Raw genomic sequence first — 9,043 nt, 5'->3', positions numbered from 1 at the left:
GCTGCTTGCTGATCTTTGTCTCGGCTCTTTTCCTCGCTGGAGAGCCAAGACGCATGCTTCTCTGATGGTGGCCAGGCACATTTGCTTCACGTACGTACGTGCTCCACCACCGAAGTTGGCGGGCTGTACGAGAGCCCCAGGAGTTTATCCATCTGTTTATTCTAGAAGGGAGCCCTGGTGGCGTTTCTCCATGGGCTGCAATCGGCAAGCTCAGCAGTTTGAAACCACGAGCTGCTCCAGGGGAGAAAGACGAGGCTTTCTACTCCTGTAAAGAGTTACAGTCTTCCAGGGCTCTAGGGCTGCTGTGAGTCAGCATCCACTCGATGGCAGTGAGCTGTGTTTGTTGTTGTTCCAGAAGCATTGTCACTGCAGTTTCTCAGTAAAGCTTGACAGCACCTACAGCTCAGCCACCTCCCCTTCTCCCGTTGATTTATTCAGGTGTTCATGGCATCCAGGCCCACCGTCGATAGTGGAGGACTGCTCATTTGCCATTTCTGGTTCCAGCCCACGGATTCCCTCTTCAACTCCCCCTTCCCCTGCCCCTTCCCACTCTCCCCCCAGCCCCAGGCCCAGACACCCAAGAGAGGCGTGAAGAGTATTCTCAGTTCACTCCACACACCAACGCGCGCACCTGGCTGTTACGAGCCTCCTGCAGCCCAGCCGGCTCTCCTGGCTGCAGTGCACTCCACGCTTTTCAGGGATTTGCTTTGTTTTCCCGGTTTCTCCGTGATAAGTCTTCTTATTCCTTTTCAGCTTGGAATTGGTTGCGATTTGAAATCTATGGATTAAAATTTTAAAAGTCAGTTTTGGATAGCTTCTGTAAAATACTCTTGGTCTCTCCCAATGCTCTCGCTTTTTGTTACCGTCACTCCAATTAAAGGTATGCTTTCTTCTAACTACCGTGTTTCCCCGAAAGTAAGAGATTCCCCTGAAAATAAGACCTACTTACAGTTTTGCCTCTCCCTGAAATATAAGGCATCCCCCTGAAAATAAGGCCCCCCAAAGCTACCGTAACTCTGGACTCTGGACCGTAGTGGTGGGCGCCGCCGTGCAGCTCACTGCTAGCCGCAGCACAGCCAGACCAGACAGGAAGTGCAAGGTCTCTTTTAATAAAACAATAAACAATAAATGTGTACCGTATTCTTCTTCATGGAAAATAAGACACCCCCTGAAAGTAAGAGCTAGCGCATCTTTGGGAGCAAAAATTAATATAAGACACCGTCTTATTTTCGGGGAAGCAGGGCATAACCTCTCAGCCAAGGCAGTTACTCTTTTGTTCTTTATTTTCCAAGGTTTTGCCACTGCAGAAACTTTCAGGATCCTTTCTTCTGATCAGTCTTCCAGTTCATTAATTTCTTCTTCATCTGTGTCAAACCTGCGGTTGAATCTGCGTTCTTTTCAGGGGCCAGCTATACGCTGGTAAATACATCGCACTGTTTCAAGCATCTTGCATGTCACTTGCCAGCAGTCTTAGTCCCCGGCTCACATTTTCTGGCTTGGTTTTGAACATAGAAAGCAAAGTTGCTTTGTAATTAGTTGCCTGCTAACTCCGACATCCGGAATCCCTGTGGGTCTTTCTTTTTTATTATTATCTGTTGTTCCTGCCAATTCTCGCTCGCGGTCTTGTTTCCTTATGTGCCTGATTTTGTTCAATTATGTGCCAAACAGTGTATCTGACGAGCTGTTCTATTCCCCAGAGAGGATTTCTGCTGGGTGCCTGGAGGCCTTCCTAGTCCAGCCACCTCCGTTCAAGACCAAAGCTGAAGTTCCATAGTCAGAGAGTGACAAGTTAGTCTGGACATCCACATGGTTTCATCCTGAAGTGCAGGTCAGGGATGAGCTCCTCTGGGCGGTCCCGTTTCAAACAATAGTTTATTAAAGTCTCCACTTTGGTGGGCCCTGGCACTGATGTTCACCTCCCCGAGCCCCGGAGGCTTCTCAAAACACAGAGGTGCTGCAGCTGCACGGTCCAGCACTTTCTGCCCAATGGACAGATCTCCCCAGGATACAAATAGCTTTGACTCTGGACTCCCCCCTGTGGATCGTTTGTTTTCTTTTTTAGATTTTGGTCCGGTGTTTCCTCTCTCTGATGCTATTAAGTAACCATCGAGCCCTTTTTCGTTGTCCTCACGGGGAGGGTTGATCTCAACTACCTAACTTATCTGTACCGGAGTCCCTGGGTCGTGCACATGGCTCATCCATTTGGCCGCTAACTGAGAGGTTGTTGGTTTGAGACCATCCAGGGATGTTTGGACTCATGGCACAGGCCTGGGGAACTCCTTCTGAAAAATGAGCCCTGAGAACCCCGTGGAGCACAGGCCCACTGGGACACACATGCGGGAGGTCGTCATGGGTCAGGGTCTACTTGCTTGGTGTGGACAGCTCAGTTTCTGCCTTGTGCGCGCCTGCCCAGCGCGTCCTCAGCAAACAGGAGCAGCAGCACTCTCGTGCGAGTCCGACTCTGAGGGCACAGCGCCCCCATTCTCTGTCCCCCATCTCTTCCGCTTCTGCGTCGTTCCCCAGGGGGACTGATGACTGTGTTTAAGACGGGAGGCTGCCCTCGTCCATCTCCTAGACGCACACCGGCCGAGGATCCGTGCGGCTCACGTGAAGCTGTTGTGGATGAGTGAGTTCTACTTTGACATCTTGGTGTTGTTGAGGCTGTGAACAGCAAAACGCACGCCGGGTCAACACCTTTTATTTATTTAATTAATCGTTCTGCTGGGGGCTCTTACAGCTCTTATCACAAGCCATGCATCCGTCGTGTCAAGCACATTTGTACACTTGTTACCATCATCCTTTTCAAAATATTTTCTTTCTACTTGAGCCCTTGGTATCAGCTCCTACTTTTCCCCCCTTCCCTTCCTCATGAACCTTTGATAATTTATGAATTATTATTATTATTTTCATGTCTTACACCGACCGCTGTCTCCCTTCACCCACTTTTCTGTTGTCCGTCCCCCTGGTGGTGGTGGGGTTAGGTTATACGTCCATCCTTGTGGTCGGTTCCCCCTTTCTCCCCGCACCTTTCTCTTACCCTCATGGTACTGCTACTCTCATTATTGGTCCCGAGGGGGGATCTGTCCTGGATTCCCTGTGATTCCACACTTTTTAAATGCACAGTCCAGTGGCATTGATGATAGTCAGAGTCGTGCCATCATTCTTACTTGCCTTTTCTGAATTGTTCCTCCCCCAGTCACACAAGCTCCACCTCCCAAGCTTCCCAGCTAACCTTTCTAGTTGGTATTGCCAATTTGAGTGCATGCACTCACAGTTTTGTAAGAGCACAGTGTGCAAAGGAGGCGTTCTTGACCCACCAAGCAACCCCGCCCTTGGTGTCAAGGAGCTTGCAGGGGGTGTTTTTGGCTCAAGGTCGAGAGATTCTCTCAGGGCCTTAGTTTCAGGCATTTAACTAGCCCTGGTGACTCCAGAAAGTCTAGATTTCGTGAGATTTGGAAATCTAATTCATGTGTTTCACCCCCTACTTTGAGTAGGATTCCTACAGAATCTTGTAGACTCCTTGCTTAAAATGCAGACTATAATGTAAGCCGCGCACCATCCCATTCTTCTGTTCTCATGACAAAGGATGCAGTTGTTCATGGCTGCAGGTACGCTTCACCGATCTGTTTCTACGGTAGCCCAGCTGTGTCCCATACAGTGGACAGATCACTGGACACCACTGCCTGGTTCTTTAACTGGACTCACTTAGATCAGCACTGACCATGTGAATAGGCACAAGTGCAACTGGCCCAGGCATCATGGGGCAACTTCGGCAGGGCCTTCATGGATGATTCTGAAAGGGGAGGAGTCATCTCGGAAGGGAGGGGCCACCGTCCACAGGTTATTTTCCCTTGAGACTATTGCCCTGTGTTGGTCTTTGAGTCCGAAACGAAAAACAGCCCCAGATTCTTCTTAAAACCAAACAATAATCTAGTTTCGCCAGCAAAGAGTATCTGCCTGGAGGACTGGAGCCTTTTAAGGATTGTCTCTCAGTTTCTTGGAAAGCATGGAGGGTGAGACTTTGTCTCATGTGCTTTGGGCGTATCGTCAGAAGGGACCAGTCCCTGAAGAAGGACGTCGTGGTTGGTGAAGTAGAAGGTTAGGGGAAAAGAAGCAGCCCTTCAATGAGACAGATGAACACGGTGGCGGCAGCAATGGACTCAGACAGGACAGCGATTGTGAAGGTGGCGCAGGGCCGCGCAGCATGTCGCTCTCGTGCATAGGGTCACCACGTGTCTACGCCAACTCCATGACGCCTAACCACACGCATGGGATCTGATGGACAGCAGCAACTCGAAAGGTGAGATGAGCCCTTCAGGGAGCAATGAGTTGATGCAGTGGGGGAGGAGAAGCTTCTAAGAAAGGAGAGTGCACAGCACGGGTGCACAGCTCCACAGGTGTGAGCAGTGTCACGGGATGGCTGGACTGGGCATGTAGAAACTGCTGAATTGCTGTATGTTCTGCTGAGTGTCTTCTCAACATCAACAATCACAAAAACAAATTCCAAAAGCAAGTCGTTTCTTTCATCAGTGACACCTATGGCCGTGTGATGGATCAAGCCAGACGTGATGGTGCAGAGCCCGCGTGGATCAAGACCAAGGAAAGAATTGGAATACACAAAGGATGGGTTTTAATACAAAGCGGTGACACGGGGCTTTCCAGGATCCCTGCCTTCAGTTTGCATCCTTTGCATCCGCCTTCAGACCTTAGGAGAGAGTTAAGTCATCCATCACGTCACACCTGCCCTTGGGCGAAGCCAGACTTGTCATTATAAATGGCCATCCCGTGTTATGCTCCCAAGCGTCCAGAGAGTGCAGTAGTTAATCCTGGCAGGAACTTCATTAATCTTGATTTAGGGCCCAGGGTAGTGGGTCCCCTTCCCCTTCAGTTTCCCACACGTTCATGGCACGAGGAAGAGCGTGAATTCCTGGAACAGGCTAGCTGGGGAACTCGGGGATCTGCCCTGCTTCCACAAGGGGGGGCGGCCCTTGAGGACATCACCACAACTGTCACCCCGAGGTGCCAAAGAAAGTCTGTCAGTGTCCGGGTGAAAGAGTCAAGTCTCCCCCTCCCAGGAGAGAGGACAACAGAAGAGTAGGTGAATGGAGACAGCGGTCAGTGTAAGACATGAAAGTTTATTTGTATAAATTATCAAGGGTTCCTGAAGGGAGGGGGGATGAGGAGCTGATACCAAGGGCTCGAGTAGAAAGAAAATGTTTTGACAATGATGATGGCAACAAATGTACAAATGTGCTTGATACAATGGATGGATGAATGGATGGATGGATTTGATAAGAGTTGTACGAGCCCCCCATAAAATGATTTTTTTTAAAAAGGAGCTAAGTTCCTGCTTCTGCTTTTCTGTGACCCTGTGTCCTGGGTTGAATAGTTTCTCCCTTAAAATTCACCTCTTATTAGAACTTTGGAATGGGACCTTATTTGGAAAGAGAACCTGGCAGATGTAATTTGTTAAGAGAAGGCCCTGCTGGACTGGGATGGACCAGAAACCCAAGGGCTGGTCTCCTTCAGGAAGGCCACATGCAGACAGAGGGGCGCATCGGAGGGGTGCATCTTCAAGCCAACACCAAGGACTGCTGGCCACCAGAGAAACTAGGGGAAGGCATGAACGGATTCTTCCTCCGAGTCTCCTGAAGAAATCAATCCAGCCCACGCACGCCGTCAGATGCCCAGCCTCCAGGCTGGCGAGAGACTTCCATTTCTGGTATTTCGGAGGCGCCCGGGTGGAGCGGCTTCATTACAGCAGCCCCAAGAACTCATCGACAGCCCTGTCCTGTCTTGGGCCAGCCTCCCGAGGTCAGTGCTGACAGCGCACCTCCAGCTCCTTCCCTCTGCGCCCCAGAGAGCCGGGAGGTGGGGTCCCTCACGGGACAGCCGGACCTGCCAAGCTGCCAAAGAGGCGAAGGTCGATGGCGTCAGCAGCCATGGCGTTGGTTTCAGCTTGTGCTCCGCGAGGATGTCAGCACAGCAGGGTCCTCCGCAGGGCTTTTCAGTGGATGCCGTTTCAGGAGGAGATCACCAGGCCTTTCTTCCGGGGCACTTCTGTGTAGACTTGACCCTCCGACTTTTTGGTTAGTGGGGGAGTGCATTAACCCTTTGTGCCATCCACCGACTCCTTACAAGACGCAGCAAGGCTAGCTTGTGACATGCCAGCACACCCTAAACACGGAAACATCCCTCCCCCATTACCCCTGGCTCATAGCCCTGGGGCTGTCTGCTGGGTCTCGGTCCTCCCCTGGGCCCCCTCTTATTCAGGAGCATAAATGCCAGCCAGTAGCTGTGTCCTTGTGAATGCCAGGGGTGGTATCTGTGTGACAGCGCCAGCCAGGGAGCGTGGTGCCCCTGAGGCCCTCTCCTGCCACATTAGCTTGGACGTGCTGTCACCAGGCAGATGGCAGGGCCTGGGCTGTGCCCTCATGGTCTGAAGCCAGGGCTCCCAGATGCGTTGCCCAAGTGAGAGAGAGTCATGCTTCGTGTTTTTCTGCCGCGCCAATGTCTTCAGCGCCTCTCAAGGACAAGCTTACCTACTAACCAGTGTTTCTCAAACACGCCGCCCAACTTTATGTAACCTTTAGAGACCCACAGAGACTCTGGCCAATTAGGTGACTCCCAATATCTAATTTTTCTTTGTGGCTGCTCAACCTTACTGATGTTTCTGTGGCTTGTGTAGAATGGATGCACACTGAATTTATGAGCTGAATCCAAAGCTTTCAGAAACACGACAAAAACAAACAAACACAAACCCCACTGCCGTTCGGTCAATTCCAACTCACAGTGACTCCACACGGGATCTCCAGGGCTGTAAATCATTACGAGACACACAGCCTCATCTTTCTCCCTCAGAGTAGGGGGCACATTTGAACTGCTGACCTGTGGTTAGCTGGCGACTGTTTCCTCAACAGCACCGCCCGGATCCTTAGAAACCTCACCTGGTGCCAGGGTTCCAGGCAGCTTGGCGTAAACGAGTTACAGACACCTGAATGACAAATGGGGTGTCTCTACTCAGTCGCTGTTTCTTATGCCCCCACCTGGTCGAGGACTTGGTCTGTGGGACCTGAAAGAGAAGAATGAGCCCCCCTTGGTCAGGGTCTTGGCTTCCCTCTCCCCGAGGACATTCCTTATACATTGGTGAGTATACTGGGGCTTGGAGTCAAGCCAACGCGAGTCCAACTCCCCACCCAGCCCCTGGGCAGCCAAGACCTCACACAAGTCACGGAACCGCTTTCTTCTGGAAGGTGGGGAGACTAACGCCTGCTTCTCGGAGATGCTCTGGTCTGTAAGGCACGGCACACCCACGGCCGATGCGTGCTCTCATCAGAGTCTGTTCATTCATACTTTAGGGTCTCCCTCTCTTGGCCCCACAGTCTCTGAGCCTGTTAAATCCGGTGACAGCTTCCTACAGCCATCACTAGCAGCCTTCCGTCCTAGTGAACAAAACGCGGCCCCAATCCATTGTCTGTGCTTGCATTTGCGTGGGACGCGTGCCATCCACTTCACGGAGCACTTCCACGTCTCCCGGTCCCGCTCCTGCCCCGTCCCTGAGGTGAAAATCCACGTCGAAGAATAAGATCTAGCTATGGCGCCCATCAACCGGCGTCCATGCGTGTGTGTCAGGGCCGGCAGACAGACGTGTGGGGAACATGGGAGATGTGTGTGGGTGGTGGCTGCAGCTGCCCTTGAGTTGACTGTGACCTGTGGCGACCTTGTAGCCAAAGAACAAAGTGTGCCATCTCGGCAGGCTTGAGCCCACCGTGTGCCGACCACGTCAGTCCCCGCCCTGAGGGTCCCACTTGTCTCCACTGACCCTCCTCTTGCCCAGGCAGGGTCTCGTTTTCTAAGGGCTGGTCTTCCCTGATCATGCTCACATGGCAGCACGCGCCAGGCCTGCCCTCCTTCTGCGGGCGGGCCTCCAGGCTGCCTTTCTTCTAAGACGGATCGGTTTCTTCTTCTGGCAGCCCACGGTACATTCAGTATTCGTCACCCAACACGGTCTCTGACATCAATTCTTCTGCTGTCTTCTTTACAAAGACAACAAGCAGTGGCAGAAATACATGTAATCAAACGCTTGCCATTTCACTCAGTCTTCCACATCCGATTCCGTGACATTAATTGCACTCATCATGTTGTGCAGCAGCTGCTTGTCCACACGTATCTGGAGCTGTGAGTGAGTCGTCCTTGGAGCGCTGCGGCCTGCGCTGTGCGTGCATCTCCTGTGTGCGCTCCAGACTGCCGGTCGCTGTTGGCTTTTTCCAGCAGGGGTCTGTGGTGCTGGGCGGCAGGTTTCCTGAAAATGCCTGAGAAGCCTGATGTCGCCTCGGTGAATGGTTCTTGGGACTCATTGGGAAGGGCCACCGTAGAGTGAAGTGTCAGCGCCTTTCTTGAGGAGCAGCTGCTGCAGAACATCGGCAGAGAGCTTCCAGAAATTCAGACTGGATCCAGAAGAGGCCGTGGCACAGGGCTCTCGTGACTGACGTCGGATGGATCGTGGCTGGAAGCCACGAAGGCCAGAAAGATGTTGACTTGGGTTTTATTGACTATGTAAAGGCATTCGACTGTGTGGATCCTAACAAACTATGGGTGATATCGAAAAGAATGGGAGTTCTGGAACCCTTCATTTCCTCCTGTGGAACCTGTACATGGACCAAGAGGCGGGTGTACGAGCGCTTCCAAGGGACTACTGCCAGGCTCCAAACCAGGAAAGGTGTGTCTCAAAGGTGTGTCCTTTCACCACACTTACTTGAGCTGGGCTGGGCAAATAATTGGAGAAGCTGGGCAGTGCATTAGGAAGGAAGGACCCCTGATTAATATGCAGATGACACAACCTGGCTTGCTGAAAGTGAGGGGGCCTTGAAGATCAAGGCTGATGAAGATCAGTGTGGAGTCCAACTCCGTGTGAAGCAAACCGAACCAAACCCTCACCACGGGACCCGCAGAAAGCACCCTGAGACACGGGGGTCGGGAGAAGCTTTGAAGTGGTCAAGGATTGCCTTTCGTTTGGGTCCCCAGTGAATGTGCATGGAAGCAG

The 9,043-nt window shown here is 52.0% G+C and overlaps 1 pseudogene; it reads right to left on the bottom strand.

The window, feature by feature from the left end:
- LOC101663054 overlaps positions 1-5,944 on the bottom strand; it is a 12,786-nt pseudogene extending 6,842 nt beyond the window's left edge.
- Positions 5,945-9,043: the final 3,099 nt, after the last annotated feature.

Source organism: Echinops telfairi, unplaced genomic scaffold (assembly GCF_000313985.2).
Source record: "Echinops telfairi isolate 266 unplaced genomic scaffold, ASM31398v2 ScPeMD7_7424;HRSCAF=8462, whole genome shotgun sequence".
Lineage (NCBI taxonomy): Eukaryota > Metazoa > Chordata > Mammalia > Afrosoricida > Tenrecidae > Echinops > Echinops telfairi.
The sequence above is the reverse complement of the archived record's forward strand: the minus strand, read 5'-3'. Positions and strand labels throughout refer to the sequence as shown.